Genomic DNA, 18,607 nt, shown 5'->3' with positions numbered 1-18,607 from the left:
GACTGTCCGAACTTAGCCACCATGCAGTGGTCTCTTAATCTCCCTCACGCGCTGTCTCTGGTGTTAGGAGACAGTGCCTCAGTGGCTGACTTAGTTTTACGTTTTATTCTTGAAGGGAGCTTTCACCGCTCTCTGCAAGGTAGGTCCACTTACCCATATTGGCCCATTGATGGGTTGGCAGAACACTCTTTGCCTCCTCTGCCAAGTCCGTGCTGTGGCTATCTGGGCATTGTGGTGCAGCCTGGTCCTCACCTTACCTGCTCTTTTACTCCCCACCCCCCCCCCCCCCCCCCCCAATGGTCTGTTAGACTTGCTCGTCTTTTGTCTCTCTGTACTTCTCTCGTCGTGTCCATGTTGCTAGTCTTTCCTAGGTGATTTCTGAGTGGGCTACATCTGGTAAGGGGGGGGGGGGGGACTTGGATGTATGTTCCCTCATTGCATTGCACTGTGCTTTAGGAGGCTTCTGGCTGCTCCCTAGAGGGAACACCTTTCTTGTGCTCTCTCTCTGTCTTTCTTTCTTTCTTTCTTCTTCTTGTCCATTATCTCACCTTCATAGACCTTGGGGTTTTCCTCCCCTGGGTTTTGTGTGGTAGGCTATCTGATCTACAGGCATGTAGACCTGTCTGTCTGAGGAAAAAGGGACTGATGACCTAGTAGTTTGGTCCCTTTAATCATCCAGTCAACCAACCAACAACTCTTAAGAATGTTATATTCTGAAATATAAACTGCCGATTGAATAGGTCATCATCATGAGTCAGAAATTGTGAATCTAGCATACCTAAAATACATAAAACCATGTCAGTATTATGAAAGGGATAGAGTGCTACTCTCCATGTAGCAGAAATGTTGAATTGCAGATAGGCATAATTAAAAGACGGTCAAACAAGTAAGTTTACACACACACACACACACACACACACACACACACACACACACACACACAGACAGACAGACAGACAGACACACACACAGAGAGAGAGAGAGAGAGAGAGAGAGAGAGAGAGAGAGAGAGAGAGAGAGAGAGACAGTCACACACAGTCTCTGGTTGTCGAGACCAGATTGCGACTCAAAATCTCTGCTATATGGTGATTGGCAATCTATCTTTTTCATAATATTGACATTATTCCATCCTGGATTTTCCATTGTTAGATGTTATAATGTCATCATTAATTAAATAAGAATGGTGGTGTTTTTATTGTAGTCATAGTTAAGAACAGATTATTTAGAATAGTAATCCACCAGTCACAAGCTGTGAACAGCTGTTACAAACTACTTGCAAAAAGAGAAAAAAGAAATAATTTCTGTTGGCACTCCTGTCCCACATACAAACTGTAACTTCAACAACACACTAAAGTCATACACGCCCATGTCAGAACCTTTGAACACCAAGATGAAAAAGGAGTTAAATGTGACTGCACGTTAAGCCCAATCAACGGAAGGAAAGGCAGGCGAAACAAGGACTTACTCTTGGAGAAAGGTACATGAAATATGTCATAGAGACTATGAAGACCATGAATTAAATATTAAATGTCGTTCGCTATATTGCTATGATGGATAAAAAGTAAAACGCGATCAACATCCAATGTGCCGTTTGCTAAAACGACCGATACCTCAGACAGCAAACATACAGTAGAACGTAAGTGGTTAAAAGAGAGACATTTGGTCAGGAAACAGCTAATGGTCAAAGGTTGATGACAGTTAGCGCAAAGTGATGGTGGGTCACCACTTGACAAATGACGATGGCTAAAAAGACAGTACCCAGTACGTAACCTAGCTAAAATCAGCTCCTTGTGGCGAAAGGGCTGAGAGAGGAGATCGGCCAAGCTTCTGGGAGATGTTTCATTCCCTGGAGTTTGTTCCCATGAATGGAAGACCAATTTTAATGTCAAAGTGACACCACTTTCTGATAAAAGACAACATGGAGATCATCGGAAGGAATGGAAGAACTAGCTGGATGATGTAGGAGGACTGCAGACTTGGCAACAGTGTCAGCAGCCTTGGCAACAGTGTCAGCAGCTTTGTTTCCTGTCAGACCATCCATCAAGACAGAGCAAGTGGAAGCTTTCTTTGACCTGTTGCACTAAGGGATAGACAGTGTACAGCATACAGAGGCTCTGAAAATCACTGAGAGAATCCGAGCAGATGACGAAATTGAAAAGCCTGTGTCGCTGGATGTACCGTGTGGCCTGATACAGAGCAAAGAGCTCTGCTGTTAATACTGAGCAGTGTTCTGGAAGCAGATATCGAAAATGGTCGGTGGCAATGATCAGGCATACCAGACACCATGGTCATTCAGAGAGCCAACAGTGTACACAAAGGTAGTATCACTAAGTTCCGTGCAAAGGTTGAGAAACTTACACCGATAGATCGAATCTGGAGAAGTTTCCTAAGGAAGCGAATCAAGTTCAAGGTGAACATGGGCCACCACAGAAAGTCAGGGTGGTGAAGGGTACACATCCATCGGGAAAGTGGCAGATAGCGTGAAGTGAGGCTGCTGGAGCAGTAACCAAAAGTGAACTCCAGGAGGTAACGGAGAAGAGGGACACACCTACTGGCGGTCAAATGAGCCGTTGAAGGAGGCGACATAAGATGAGTGGCCAGGTATGGCAGACAAATGGCATGTGTATCTGCTGAGGAGAACATCATGTCGTTATGACCGCAGTAGTGAGGCAGCTTCTGCATAGAGACTTTCAACTGGGCTGGTGTAAAAGGTGCCAGTGGCCACATGGATTCGATGGTGGTAGATTGTATTTAGACAGTGTAAGATGGATGGATGTGCAGATGCATAAACGGAGCATCCATAGTCTACTTTCAAAAGGCCAAGGGATCTGTACAAACGGAGGAGGGTGGTCCAGACCACTCCCCAGGAAGTACCACTGAGGACCCGTAGAACACTGACGGACAGGGTACAGCGGGCAGCCAGGTAAGACATGTGGGAGGACCAAGAAAGTTTCTATCAATCATGAGCCGCAGGAATTTCGTAGTTTCAACAAACGGTAGAGCAACAGGCCCAAGACCGGGTGATCAAAAAGTCGGTATAAATTTGAGAACTGAATAAATCACGGAATAATGTAGGTAGAGAGGTACAAATTGACACACATACTTGGAATGACATGGGGTTTTATTAGAACAAAAAAATATCCAAAAGTTCAAAAAATTTCAGACAGATGGCACTTCATCTGATCAGAATAGCAATAATTAGTATAACAAAGTAAGACAAATCATAGATGATGTTCTTTACAGGAAATGCTCAATATGTCCACCATCATTCCTCAACAATAGCTGTAGTCGAGGAATAATGTGAACAGCACTACAAAGCATGTCCGGAGTTATGGCGGGGCATTGGCGTCGGATGTGGTCTTTCAGCATCCCTAGAGATGTCAGTCGATCACGATACACTTGCGACTTCAGGTAACCCCAAAGCCAATAATCGCATGGACTGAGGTCTGGGGACCTGGGAGGCCAAGCATGACGAAAGTGGCAGCTGAGCAAATGATCACCACCAAACGACGCGCACAAGAGATCTTTCACGCATCTAGCAAAATGGTTTTTTTTTTCCTTCAGTTCTAATAAAACCCCATGTCATTCCAAGCATGTGTGTCAATTTTTACCTCTCTATCCACATTATTTAATGGTTTATTAAGTTTTCAAATTTATACTGACTTTTTGATCACCCGGTATAAAGAAGGTGGAAGAAACCCATTGTGCAGCCAGAAATTCATACAAATGGTTTTGTCAGTGGAAAAGCGAAAGCCATTGTTGATGCTGCATGAGTGAAGACAATGAGACAATGCTGAAGACTTCGCTCAAGGAGACAAGTCCATGGGGAACTGCAATAGGTGGCAAAATCGTCAACAAAAAGGGACCCGGAAATACCCAGCGGGAGACAGGCCATAATAGGGTCAATGGCAATAGCAAGGACAACGAATGTCAGGATGGACCCCTGAGGCATCCAATTTTCATGGATAAAAGTGTCCTACAAGTCACATTCCACACGTGCTTTGAGAAGTCTGTCTTTTAAAAATTCCTGAAGTAAACGTGGCAGGCAGACTGGAAAGCCCCACATGTAAAGAGTACAGAGGGTACCGGTCCTCTAGCTGGTGCCGAAGGATTTCTCCAGATCAAAAAGCACGTCCACAGTCAGTTATTGTTGCAGAAAGCTGTTCATGACATGGGTTGCCAAAGTGGTGAGATGGTCAACTTCAGAATGGCACTACTGAAATCCACACTGTGCAGTCGTTAGTAATTTGCGAGACTTGAGTCACCATACCACCCGGGCATTAATCATATGTTCTAAACCTTGCAAACATAGCTAGTGAGGGAAATGGGGTGGTAGCTAGAAGGAAGGTCTTTGTCCTTACTGGGCTGAGGAATGGGTATGATGAAGGCTTCATACCAGCGTCTGGGGAGCATGCCATCTGCCCAGATGTGGTTGTATGTATTAAGCAGAAAATGTTTGCCCGCAAGAGGAAGGTGCTGCAACATCTGAATGCGACCATCATCCGGCTGTGGGGTGAAAGATAGGGATACAGTGAGAGTGATCAGCTCCCACATAGGAAAGGCTGCATTGTAGCATTTAAAATTCTAAGAGGAGAAGGGTATTACCCAAGCCTCCTCCATTTGTTTCCAATGGAGGAAGGTAGGGCGGTAATGAGTGGAGCTTGAAATATTTGCAAAATAGTGGCCCTAGGTGGTGGATATAGCAGTGGGTTCCACAATGACATCATCGGCTCCGATCAGGCAAGAAATTGGTGAATTGACCTTGGGCCCAGAGAGTCGTTGGAATTTAGCCCACACAATGGAAGACAGAGCGGAACTGTTAAAAGAATTAGTAAATGAAATCCAGCTAGCTCCTTTGGCATCCCAAAGAGGGTGATGACACTGCGCACGCGACTGTTCACATCAAATGCAGTTCTCCAGTGTTAAAAACACTGAGAGTGTCTCTCTGCACATGAATTGTCATGGTACGCGTCAGTCCACCAAAGACTGTGACATGATGTGGTAAAGTGGAAGTGTGAGGAATGGAACAGTCTGCAGCGGTAAGGATAACGTTTGTAAGGTCATCACAACTGGGGAAATGTCGTTTGTCAAAGGTCACCAGGGAGGAGTAAAGCCTCCAGTCTGCCTTTGAAAGCTGCCAATTAATTTAGTAAGTAGATGAGAGAGGAGTCGGCAGATAGGATGTGGTGAAATGGTTGCTCAAGTATGTCTAAAAGGGAACACACCACTCGAGACGACGGGCAAGCTGGGCAGTGCAGAATGAGAGGTCCAAATGGGAATAAGAGTGTGTCGAGTCTGAAAGGAACGTTGGTACTCCAGTGTTAAGGCAGAAGAGGTTGAGTTGATCGAGAAGGTCAGCCGAGAGGGCACTTTACGGACAGGTTCACAAAGAGCTGCAAAGGGGGTGATGCGCATCAAAGTCACTGAGCAGCAAAAAGATTTGGGAATTTCCCAATGAGCTAGAGGAAGTCTGCCCTGCTGAAACCGAATGACAGGGATTTAGGCGGTACAAAGAGAAAAGGTGAAGCGAGGAAGGAGAATGCGGACTGCAACAGCTTGCAGCCGGATGTTGAGTGAGATGGTTTGACTACGAATGGCATCACAAATAAGCAGCACGACTCCACCACGAGATGGATTGCCGTCCTTGGCCATATGTTCCTTTTTTCATAAACATTTTCTTCTCCGGAGAACAAAAAAAAAAAAAATTACTGATAGAAAGAAAATTGGCTTGATATTGTCTACATTGTCTCCATAAGTTATAAAGTGATTGGGTCCCCTGTTCAGCATGTCTTTGAGACAGAGTACCTCTAACATAATTTGTACAGGTCATTTCCAGCCTAATTGATACTTTTTATTTACAGATGAGTCTTTCCACTATTTTAATAACTGATTAAATGTTCATGGTTTTGTTGGGTAGCTGCAGAAAAGAAGGCTGTCTCAAAACACGAACCATGATGAGATGTAATATGATGAGCAGCCACCTACTACTGTCAAACTTCTTTCACTACTTGCATTATAGTTTTAATTTTGTTTAGAGGTCTACTTACTGTGTTGATGCAATGAATTGTTTTATCCTGTATTTTTGTAGAGCTCTTGCCAGATATGCTCTGCAGTATTAGATTTAAATGCCTATGTTGCAATAGGACCCATATCTCTAAATCTGTTGTTTGCTGTTGTGGATGTGAGTGTGTTTCAGTGTTGGGGCCACTCCTGTTCCTTATTTATATAAATGATACGCTGTCTAGTATTATGGGTAACTCTAAAATATTTCTGTTTGCTGATCACGCTAGCTTGGTAGTAAAGGATGTTGTGTCCAACATTGACCTAACTTCATGGCTTGTAGAAAATAAATTAACTCCAAATCACAGTAAGACTCAGTTTTTACAGTTTCTAACACACAATTCAACAAAACCTGACATTTTAATTTCACAGAGTGGGCATATTTAGTGAAACTGAACAGTTAAAATTTCTAGGTGCTCAGATAGATAGTAAACTGTCGTGGGAAGCCCACATTTAAGATCTTGTTCAAAGACTTAATGCTGCCATTTTTACTATTGGAACAATATCTGAAGTGAGTGATCATTCGACACAAAAATTAGTCTACTTTGCTTATTTTCATTCGCTTGTATCATATGGTGGTATATTTTGGGGTAAGTTCTTGTTGTATTGTAGATTGCATTTACTTAAATTTATGGATTGACTTTTTTTGGGTTCATATACATTTTATTTTTATCTATTATTACTTTTATGTTGTAATTTCATGTACTGACATGTTCCATGACCTGGGAGATTTTCTCCTCAATTTGGTCCTATGGAACTTGACATGTAAATAAAATAAATAAAATTAATTTGAATGTTGATTTTTGTGCATCATTATCTGACAGGCCATTACTAAATTTGATCACAATGTGCTTCTCAATTTGAAGACAAGCTATTGAAAATAATATGTATGATCCTGCGACTATTTCCCCACGCTCTAGTTGCAAAGTGTGACATCTTTATCAGATTGGAAGTTTATTAATGTTATTTTTGCTGTAAATTAGTCAATAATATAATATTGAAATCTTTACCAAATTAATGTGATGTGTATCTTATAAACTGAGATTGACAAAGTCCTAAGTCTGGAAAGTAAAGTCATCTCACCGAACTGAGAGGTGAAGTGAAAACTATACTTAAAAATAACCCATCTTTAATCCAGTTTCTAAAAATATGGATTGTACCTAGTAAGATGTCCTAGGTCTTTGAGGCATGTGGTTTACAATATATCATGTGAGTTTGGTGTGAATTATTACAACAGTGTAATCACATTAATAATGAACAGTGCAAGAAACACTCCAAAATGTATAACTAAGACGTTGTGAGAAACCATTCATTGCAAAGCATGGTGTTACCAACACACACAAATTATTATTTGACAACACTGAAATCCTGGCACACACCTTGTGTTACTGGGATTCATTTATCAAGAAAGCAGTGGAGATCCACAAGTGTCCTAAATTTTTTAATGGAGTTGATGGCGTCACCTGAATACCAACATGGAGGAAAGATCTAGAAAACAATATAAACCCCATACTAATGTGAGTGGCTGATCTGTTTCCTTATCATTGTTGTGGTATTATTGGTAAAGCGAGCATAAGCATGAGCATGAGCAGTACTAAAGAAAGCACGAGAGCTTTAAATCTGACAGATATGTGTTGACTAGAGTTTGTTTACATCTTACAGTTTGTCATACCAAGGTATTAAGGAGACATTTTGGGAACTTGCTTACCTGTTTTACCTGTTTTGGTGAATTTCAGTAGTTGTTTCTGTTCGAGTGAGTGTATGTTCAGTGAATTTTGGAAGTAGTCAAAGTTACAGGTTTTTAGTTATTCCAAGATAGATACCAGAGACTTTATGCTCATTTCATTAATAATATATCAAGTTACATCTTCATTTTAATCTTTGGTGGCTAAAATCTGCTTCATTTTAAATGATCAAGACTTTTTATTTAAAAAAAAAAAAAAATTACACGGACTTGATCAAATCTGGTAGAAGTAATATTACTGAATATATTGCTGTGTTAGTCTAGAACAAAATTAGGTAAGTAGAACCCAACAACATACAGATACTAACTTTATATAAATTAATCCATTGAGTAGGAGGAGTTGTCAACAGAAATTATTTCAGTTGTTTTTAAAACTTTTATTATGTGCCTGCACCCTTAATTTGTAGGTGATGTTTTCAAATATTTTTACAGCTGAGTAAGTTAAGTTGTGAATAGTGGAGGCAATTTTTGTTCCAAGTGTTAGACTTACAAACAATACTACTATTTTTAAATTGTGCCTGATGCCTCACAACAAACTTCATAAGAGAGGTTGTTAGGATGCCTTAATTTTTAAACAATTGCCTTCATGAAGTTTGAGGATGACCACCAGATATCCTTACAGAATATTTCTGTGTGATGAATACTTAGTGTCTGTGTGTAGAATTGCCTCAAAAAACTATTTCCAGTCACATCAATGAATGACAGTGTGCAAAGTAAGCTGGTTTTTTAATGCTTTCATTAAAAAAATCTGCAATTACATGTAGAGAAAATGTTGCTGAATTCAAGCATTTTAAGAAATCTGTAATATGTGATTTTCTGTTCACGTTTTGGTCTATATGTGCACCTAGGAATTTTGAACAATTGATTTTACATGCTTCCCATCTCCCAGTGCTCTATTATTGTTGCTGGTGATATATCTTGCCTTGTACAGATTTCAGTGAAGTGTATGTTTTCTAAGTAATATTCCGAGAATCAATATTTTTTAGCATTTCTTTTATTGATCAGTCTGTTGTCACACCTCTGAAGGTCTTGATTTTGATTGTTGCATTATCATCAAAGAACACCATTTCTGCTTTATTACTGTAAGGTGGAAGATCATTTATACATATCATGAACAGGAGTTTTCCCAGAATTGAACTCTATGGAATGCCTGTAATAATTTGTCCACACTCAGGGGGAGATTGATCATTAAAACTTCATGAGCTATCTAACATGGCCATTTTCTTCCTGTCAGTGCAGTATAAATTCAACCACTTAAAGCATTGTACCTTGAAAACTGAACTTTTTAAGTTTATTCAAAACAATGTTGTGATTTACAAAATCGAATGTCATACATACATCACAAGAACGTCTTGGTAGGTATTGACTCGCCAGTTAGATATTTCAGTATGTGGTCAGTGAAACGGTAGATGCCACGTTTAGTGGAGAGACTCATCTGGCATTCAAATTTTGACTGACAGTATATTTGTAGATAGGCATGACCATTCTTCAATACATTACCTTTTGCAGCAACTTTGGAAAATGAAGTTCATAGTGAAATTAGTCATTAGTTATTAACGTCTGTCCTATTACCTTTCTTAAAAAGTGTTATAATATTGTTGGGCTTTGGCTGGTCTCGAAAGATACCTTGTGAAAGTGATGCATTAAAAATATGGATGTAAACATCAGCTGTAACTGAAGTACATGCTTTTAATATTTTGCTTGAAATACTATCATCCTTATGAAAAATTCTTACTCTTGAGAGTTAAAATCCTGGTATCTATTGAAGAAGTTGGAGTGATCTGAAATTTATGCTTTTGATACTGGTTATTGCATATGCTGCAATGCTTTTTCCTTTCTTGAATTTTATGTGATTGGCTGTTCGAGAACTGACAATAGTACTGATGATGTATAGGATAGGTGGGCAACCAGTTGCCTGCAGGCCGGATTCGGCCCATCATTGGTTTCAGTTTGACCTGCAGAAGAAATTTTTGGGGAGAGTGTGAGGCGCTCACATTGTACTCCATCCAAGACCTATTTTTGGATATTTCTGCTGACGCTCACCTTGCCTCGGGTTTGCAACTCGTGACACAGACCACTGTCAGTTTTGCTTACTCTGCACATGCATAATGCAATTATACCACCGCTGACTCCCCCCACATGTTACTTATTGCGTACTGCCTACATCTGTGTTACACATTGATGGATTGTAAACATTGGTAACAGGTGACAATGACATGAAAACTACTGACTACTCAGGAATGTGCTGATTTAAATGGCAGCAGGGTGCCATTCAAAGTGGTGTGTCACTCCCATAAACATTGTCACAGGTGCTACAGTTTTCACTTCCTGCACCTGAAGCACTACCATTGCATCACTTGAAAAGTGGTCTGTGAGCTTAAGTAATTATGTGAATTAGGCCCGCAGGTACCCGTGCCTATCCTACAGCAATGTAGGAGTGTCTGGGGGTGGCACCTAGTAGCTCGAATTCGATTTCCAGGTCTATATGGATGAGAAAATTGAAAGCATGAGTTTCGACTTTTGATTTGTCACAATTAAATAATTTTCATTTCAGGAAAACCTTGTGATCAGATGTGCTGTGCAGTTCTACACTGTTGCATAGTAAATAAGCTATATGCTTTATAAATATCGGAACAGGCATGAAGCAGGATTGAAGACTTGCTTGCAAATAAGAGTCCACTATGTTGTTAGTAAAGGGATCCACAGATAGAAATAAAGTAGCATCCTGTGTACTGAACGGAAGTGCAGTAGGAATATTATTAGAACTGTGGGGGGGGGGGGGGGGGGGGGTGTTGCAAGTCGTTTCTGGATAACTCCCTTGGTAGAGCATTTACACATAAAAGGCAAAGGTTCAGATCTTAATTTGGCACACAGTTTTAATCCACCAAGAAGTTTCAGTAAGATTACTGTTCACTTTATTGTGTTATGTTGTGCCAGATAATACTGACATTAGAAAATTGTTACAAATTCCAGAAAGACTTGTAATTTATCAGTACTTGGTGCAAAGACTGATTACTGACTGTCAGTATAAATAAATCTAATATTGTGCTTCTAGATAAATGAAAAGTATAATAATATTTGAGTACCCAATCAGTGATCAGTCATAGAAATCAGGATGTAGAGTTCATGTGCTTAGTGATATAAGGTGGAATAGACACAAAAATCTGACTTTGGGGAAATCAGATGCCAGCCAGGCTTTTATTTGTTGAAAGGATTTGTAGGAAGTGCAATTTATTCACAAAGGAGCTCACCTATGAAACCTTCATTTGACCAATTCTTTGGCAATTTGGTATCCTTACCAAGTTGGGTTAATGGATGAGATTCAAATAAGAGGTTTACAATTTACATTTGTTTAACCATACCAAGAACATCACAGAAGTGCTTAATAAATTGTTCCAATACAGGGTTGCCCTCAGGAAGTAGTACTTTTTCATTTGGTTATTACAAAGTTTAGCGTATATTTAGACCAGTATAACTTATAGGTAACTGTTCTACACACGTTACCATTATTGAAAAGCCAAACAAAAGTTTATTTCATAAAATGTACATCATTGGTGATACATTGCTAAAGAGGTTTGTGGAAGGTCCTTGTTGAATTCTCAACTATTTCTTGAAGAATTTTCTCTGTGTCTTTATGTATCATGGCTTTCAATTGATCAGTATTGTGGAGCCATGAAAAATGCTTTTTTCTTAAGATGATCCCACAGAAAAAAATTTGCTGCCGAAAGATCAGGTGCTCTCACTAGCCATGGGATAACACTGAATCATAATAGTAATCGATGTGGAAAGTGGCACCTCAGTTTAGTAATTGAGTTAAAAGCCCCATCTTTCTCAAACCATATTGTGTTTATATGAAAACTTCCCTGCACTGTGTGGACTGAAGAAATTATTGATAAAGGCCGCATACTGCTCAGAACTGACACGTACTGACTTCCCATTGTTGTTGTCTTCAAAAAAAAATATGGCCCAATGATTCCAGTGAACTGTCAAAAAGCACACCAGATGATGACATGTGAGCTATCCTGCAACTTTTCATGAATGAGCTACAGATTTGTGTCTAGAGTAATATTGAAAGATTGATTTATTGATAAAACCTATTCATATGAAAGTTTGCTTCATCAAACATCACGAGATTCATCAGAAATACCTCTTACTGGTCAATTCTATCCAGTAACATTGCGTGGAAATTGTACCAACTCACTTTTATCTCCCCGCTGTAACTGTTGAGCCACTTGCAACTTATAAGGAGAAAACTTCAAATCCTATTTCACAATCCCCAGCAAAGACGTGTGAAGGATCTGTGATGGTCTGGAATGGTGACAGACTGATCACTGTGGGCTTTGTTGCAGAGCTGCATGAAATCATTGGATATTTACTGGCATTCAGATTGTCATTTCAGGTCCCTTATGTTTCACACTGGCTCCACAGTCTGTCTTACACCATTGTTTCATCTGTCTGGAACATGGAAAAGGCAGACTCTACCATGGAGCATAGACTGCTGCAATGCTCTGCACGTGACGTAACTCCCCTATTGCCTCAGTATGCATATGCACTGGCCAGCGTTCCTTACTGAACTGAATGGCATATGATGTGGACCTGATTAGATGCAGTAGATGGTGTGAATAATCTACACCTTTGCAGGGTGGCCAATTGAAGATATACTATTTCCTGTGGGCCAACCTTTATAAGTATTTCATAGAAAAAAGAAGTTAAACGAATTTTCTTTAAATATCTGAGCTAGCAGGGGGAAAAAAGTGGCTAATATGGTGGTCTGACATTCAAGAGGTCAGTTTTTCAAATCCCCATATGGCCATCCAGAGTTTTATTTTCTGTGGCTTCCCTAAATCTCTTAAGATAAATCTCAGGATGGTTCCTTTGAAAAGGACACTGCTGATTGCTGATTTCCTCCCCCCCCCCCCCCCCCCCCCCCCCCCAACCAATCAAAGCTTTCGTTCCTACTCTGATGAGATGACTTTGCCCTTGAGAGGACATTAAATCATAATTTTTGGTCCTTTTAAGTATCTTCACAGAGATTAAAAAATGTTACTTGCTCTTTTCATGTCAAAAATTGTGCAGTGGTTGTAGGTTGTGGCACTTGAATAGATGGCATATTTCTTGATTTTTGGAAACTACAATATATTAACAATTTTGCATGTAATGAATAGATGAGATCATGGAATGTGTTTCCAACAATTGTCTTTTCACTTTTCCTTCCTTACGGACATTTCAGCATATTGTACATTTGATGAGTTTATTGGAACATCATTTATTTTTTTCTGTGTGTTTGGTATATGTGATAGACTGTTTCTGTTTATACTGCACATGAGAATCTCAATAAACAATTTAAGCAGCACTTACAGACAGTCCCTTGCTTTGTAGTTTATCAATAAATACTTTCCTTAGAAAACAGAAGGGAAATTGTGTATCTATAGAAGATTATTATTATACACAATGTCTTACGATAGTCTGTAAATGAGGATGAATGGACTGCCTTGAAACATATTGTTGATAAATTCCTGAGTTCAGTTTCCAAATACTGATCTAAGAAGCAGTTTCAGGTAAAAGGGCATATGAAACTACTAGTGTATAAAACAAATTACAGATTGCTATTCATTGAGAGAATATTGAAAGTGTTGATTCGCCAATGGTGAGGCTGGATTTGAAATCCCAGTGCTGCCCATGTCCCATTCTAACCAGCTCTGATAAATGTTTGACAAATTTAGTAATTACTGCCATGTTACAGTATTTGAAGTGGTTGTACAGTTTGCTTATACTGTAATACAGTGCTAAAATTTGGAGATGTTTTGCTATTGCTTTGTTGAAATTGTCGTGAAATGTACTGCTTTCTCATCCAATACTGTTTAGGGGGAAAAAAATTGGAACACACCAGAAAGCAGGTATCTTACTGTGAATGGTCAGTCCAGTGGAACTATAGAAAGGAACTAAAAATTATCTGCATTCTCAGCCAGTTCATAATGAATCATTTGGTTTTGTTTACCTGGGCTTATAACCTGGGAATGCATGTTCGATTGTTGCTGTTTACGCTAGGTATTATCAGAAATAATTGGTAGGCTTTGCTGTATTGTTGAAATTTGCAATACTGCCTGTATTTACTGTGTGGCTTTAAAAGTGATAACTGCACAAACAGTCATGTTGTATATTGCCACAGTTAGTTACTTTAAATTTGCTCACACTTTTCTCAGTCCACAGTTGTGGAGAATATTATATGGGAGGATCAATGCAAAACTGGATGAGCCAAGTATTAAACAATGCATGGTCTTTTGTGTGACTTTACTTCTTGACGCAGTCTCTTAAATCTCTTAAATTCAGTGAATATTTCCTGCACTGCTCTTGAACTTCAAATTTTTTGAAAGGAAGCTCTTCAAAAGAGTGATGTGCAACAGTCACCAAATTGTAATATGGCCGAAATGTTTTTAGGAGCTGGGATTTTGTGCAGATTGTGGCACATAACAGGCAAAGGTGAAATTGAATTCAGCATAATGTTGATGCTATAATGTGTCTGTAAACTGAACAGTAACAAAGTGAGTCCCCACTCTGTGTACACAGCTACATCATAAGTCTGTTTTGCAAAATCATACTGCTCCTGCCAGATTGTCCCTTTGAATTAGTGGTGATGCAGATGGACCCAAGGAGTGTTCATTTTATATTAACACTATATGTTTTTTTGTTGTTGTTGTGGTCTTCAGTCCAGAGACTGGTTTGATGCAGCTCTCCATGCTATTCTATCCTGCGCAAGCTTAATCTCCCAGTACCTACTGCAACCTACATTCTTAACACTATATAGAGTATAGAAATTAATAACTAATATAACTAACACAAGGAACACACACAAGTAGAATATACATTAATCACAGCGAACTTCACTGCACTACTAGGATTCAAATGTCACTGCACTACTGGGATTCCAATACAATTCTAGCATTTTCCGACATTAGCACCCCCCCCCCCCCCCCCCCAAAAATTGAGAGTTGAAATAATGGTAACAATGATTGTAATGGCTCAACAGCATCCAAGGGAAATATCTGTAGAGTTTTAAGTGGGCAGTACCAGTGCATATTGTAATGACCACATTGGTCGACTGTTGAGGTCCCTGTCAGTGATGGGTAGATAAAGGTCAGAAGGTCATTATTAGTCACCCAGGTCAGGGTGAGCAGCTGTGAGGTGAGTGGATACCTGGCAGATTCCTTTTGGGATGTTACGTAAACAGTATTGACAACGTTAACATTTGTTATTCAGAGAACAACAGTAGTCGGGACTGTGCTCCAGCCCAATAGTGCTTGTAGGTCGAGCAGTACGCGCCCAGTCGAGGGATGCTATTGTCAGCTCATGGCCAGTATTGTCGTGGTGATTGATGTCAGAAGCAGCAGGTCATTCTCCTGCTTGTCTGCTGCACTGCCTAGTTGTAGCAGAACATCTCGGCACAGGGTTCGCAGAGGCGTACCAGACCACGTTGCGGCTCCCAAAACAGGAGATGCAACCCCCAGCATTGGAGTCTGCCAACAGAAGCAGAAGTGGGTAACAGGAAGCCCACTTACCCTTGCAATGGTGGAAGTCTGGCTGCAAGTCTCCACGCTCATACTGTAGGCAACCAGGAAACCCGCCGGAAGAGAGGCACTAATATTGTTACATCAGACACGGCACGAATAGTGACACTGTGACTAGCAGTAGTAGAGTTCCCAGGATGGGATTTGTGATTCTGTAGAAGCTTGCAGACTGTTAGATGAGTAGACAGCAGATCAACATAGGTTGCTCTTCGTAGCTGGGTGTCAGTAGACTTAGCATGTCTGGGAACATCTGAGAATAGGGATCCGATACAGGGGCGGTGAAGGGACTACGAGAGTCTGCTGGTCACTTCAGACAGCGGCACCCCAAGCCTGGAAAAGGCAACAAACCGTAGTAGCCTGACACCACTTTCGACTGGTGATAAATAAATTCGTTCTGCCGTTCTTGTTTTGTCATCTCCTGAAGGAACATAACCAGAGAGGTAATATTAACCAACTTCACTCTTTGGAGGCACTGGCTAACATCTTCTGCTTTGTCAGATCCCTGAATGAATGTTCTTACACTCTGAACAAGTTTTTTTTTCTTCATAGTTTGTGATCAACAGAGTGCTGCCACGTCTCTCCATATGTTGCCGTTTTACAGAATTGGCGTCGGACTAGGGCATTGCTTAACACTCATGCTTTCTATGGCTTCTTGCAATACCAGGGAAGGTGTCTTAATTTTTACCTGGCTACACCAAGTAAAATATTTTGTGGTGCCACACACACCTCTCCTTTAAAAAGTATGCCCCAGATTTTGTTTAAAGTGCTTCTGTAACTCTTGATGTATATTCACAAAATGACCTTTGTATATGGGACGCTTTGTTTCTTCCTTATTCTAGTCTGGTCTAAATCACAAGTTCATTGACCATATTCTTAATGGTGAAACATCTTAACTAAGGTCAGTCCTCTGGACAATCTTGTGCCCCCACGAAAATGTCTTCCCACTGAGTTATTTACAAAATAGTACAATCATTTGATCCCTTTCTCGCATCTTAACACATTCTCTCAAACATTTTACAATTATCAATCACACTTATTCCTTGTCATTTAAAAAGTAGGTTGTACTTCTATCTTACTTGGGTAATCCTTAATATCTACCAGTTATCCAGTTGATTGGTGTTTGATGTACTTCTCAGTTCAAGGTTGGTCTTTGGGTTTCTATTTAAGGTAGATATAGAGAACAGAAAATGCTGTCAGAATCAATACAACACTAGAAACTGATGTAGTTAAAACACTGTGGTGTTGCTTATTGCGATGCTCCCATACGTACTGTGCCATGTGTTCAGTGGCTGTCTGTCCCCCTTGTGATGCTGTCAACTCATCTAATGAATTGAGGAGATCCTGGGTGTTTCATTCAGAAAGATTAGGTTCTTAGTAGTCAACATGTCTGGCTGTATCTCCAGCCAATACAATAAATGCTGGGTCAGATTTCTCATCGTTATTCCAGTGATAGTAGCTGGAAGCCGAAACATTGTCCCTGCTACATACCATTGACTAGCATTCCGTCGTCCTGTAACTCTAACCTTGTGATTCCCTTCGGCCTTTCTTGCTCTTAGCAGTTCACTGTTGCCACCTGTGGGGGAAAATACATAGTGAACCTAATTTTGGAAAATATGGGTGCAATGTTAGTGCTCCCTTCTGACATCTGGCTACTTCTGGCTCCTCTGAAAGTAGTTGTATTTCACATGCCAGCACACTAGCCTGAACCCACCTCTTCAGACATACTGTACCGTTCCCTCTTCGGCACGATCGTATGCCAACATCAGTACGTAGGTTTCCTTCCGGTCTAAGACTAGTGACACTTCCTCTGCTTTACCAATACAAATTGTCCTATGGCTCTCCATTTCACTGAGCGCAGATGAACCGTGTATCCCCACTCAACAGTGGGAACTACCCTGATATTTGAACCGTTACCCCATCCTTGTTAATCTCACCAATGCTCGTCGTGCTAAGTCCGTTACCTAATATAACTGTTCCCTCTGTCTCTCGTACAAAAGTCATAACCGCTGGTATTCTCCCTGTATTTTTGTTAATACTCCTTTTTCTGCTTCCCAATGCAATTCCACAAATGTTTCCTGCAGTCTTTGTATTTTGTTCCTTATCTCTTGTGCATCACGTCTCAACTTCAGTGGCAAGAGGTTAAAACTCTTGTTTTGAATTGTCAGTTTTGTAATGTGTCCACTACACCTCCCGTGAAGGGATGTGGAATCACGAGGGTTATTGCACCCGTTTGAATGTTTGTGAAGGAAGCCCCAAAACACAATGCGCCCCCACCCACCCCCCAGGAGTGTCGTCATTCTTTGGCGAGTTCATGCTTGGCTACCACGAAGCCCCAGCCTTTGCAGCATCTTTTCTCTTTCGTGCAGCACGTCTATCCTCTTGCTATTCTTTTCCCCTCCCTTGCGGAGCATGTACGGGATATTTTTGGGAATGTATCCTGCATTTTCAGTAGCCCGATATCATAACAGTCATTCCACTGTGTTTTTTTCCCCATTCTCCTATCTTTCCTCCACTTCAGTGTTTGAGAATCCTCTTTTTCTTCTTCCTCTCTGCGCTCTCCTGAAGGCTGGCCCATGCATCTGATGCATAACAGATGACTGGCTAATGTGTAATTCCCATCCCCGGGTCGACAGGTAGGGTTCACACCTATCCCTTGGTACAGGCCGGGCACAGGGAGGGTTGATAGCCTGAGCTGTCACAATCTCAAATTGCCAATTGGTCCCCCTGTCAGGCATTTGGGGGTGTGAACAATCACCTAAGGTGGACGTGCCCCCCCTCTGAGGAGGGCCACCACAATTGGAAGGAGCGTGCCATCAGAGACGCTGGCAATCATGGGGTATTTCCTTCAGTTAGCCAACGTCATCATCTCAGTACACAAAACATAAACTGAAAGAATCTAACGATTCAATGACCCTCCCAGCTGCACTGCAGTTCCTTGTGGTTTCGTGTACTGAAGACGTCAGTCTTTTGCTACGATTAATTCAGTCATCATTCAGAAAGGTATTGATGCAACCACTGGCCCTGTAAAACCCTGCTCTTGTTTACATAGTGGCACTGTACTTTTGAAGACTACTTGTGATTGTTAAGCACAACTGTGACGAGGCCCGTGGAACACTGAATTCTTCGTTGGTGTTATTTACAGTAGGCTGATCGATGGTCTGTCTGAGGCAGAAATCCAAACTTACCTCTTTGATTAAGGCTTCATTGAAGTCCATTGGGTGATGAAAAAGGGAGATGC

General features: G+C 40.8%; 1 protein-coding gene across 1 annotated transcript in view; it reads left to right on the top strand.

Moving 5' to 3' along the window:
• LOC124556700 (heat shock 70 kDa protein 14-like) overlaps nt 1-18,607 on the top strand; it is a 151,140-nt gene that overhangs the window by 51,625 nt on the left and 80,908 nt on the right. The gene's annotated exons all lie outside the window — the stretch shown is intronic.

Source organism: Schistocerca americana, chromosome X (genome assembly GCF_021461395.2).
Source record: "Schistocerca americana isolate TAMUIC-IGC-003095 chromosome X, iqSchAmer2.1, whole genome shotgun sequence".
NCBI classification, from domain to species: Eukaryota; Metazoa; Arthropoda; class Insecta; order Orthoptera; family Acrididae; genus Schistocerca; species Schistocerca americana.
This window is presented reverse-complemented; position numbering and strand designations above follow the sequence as displayed.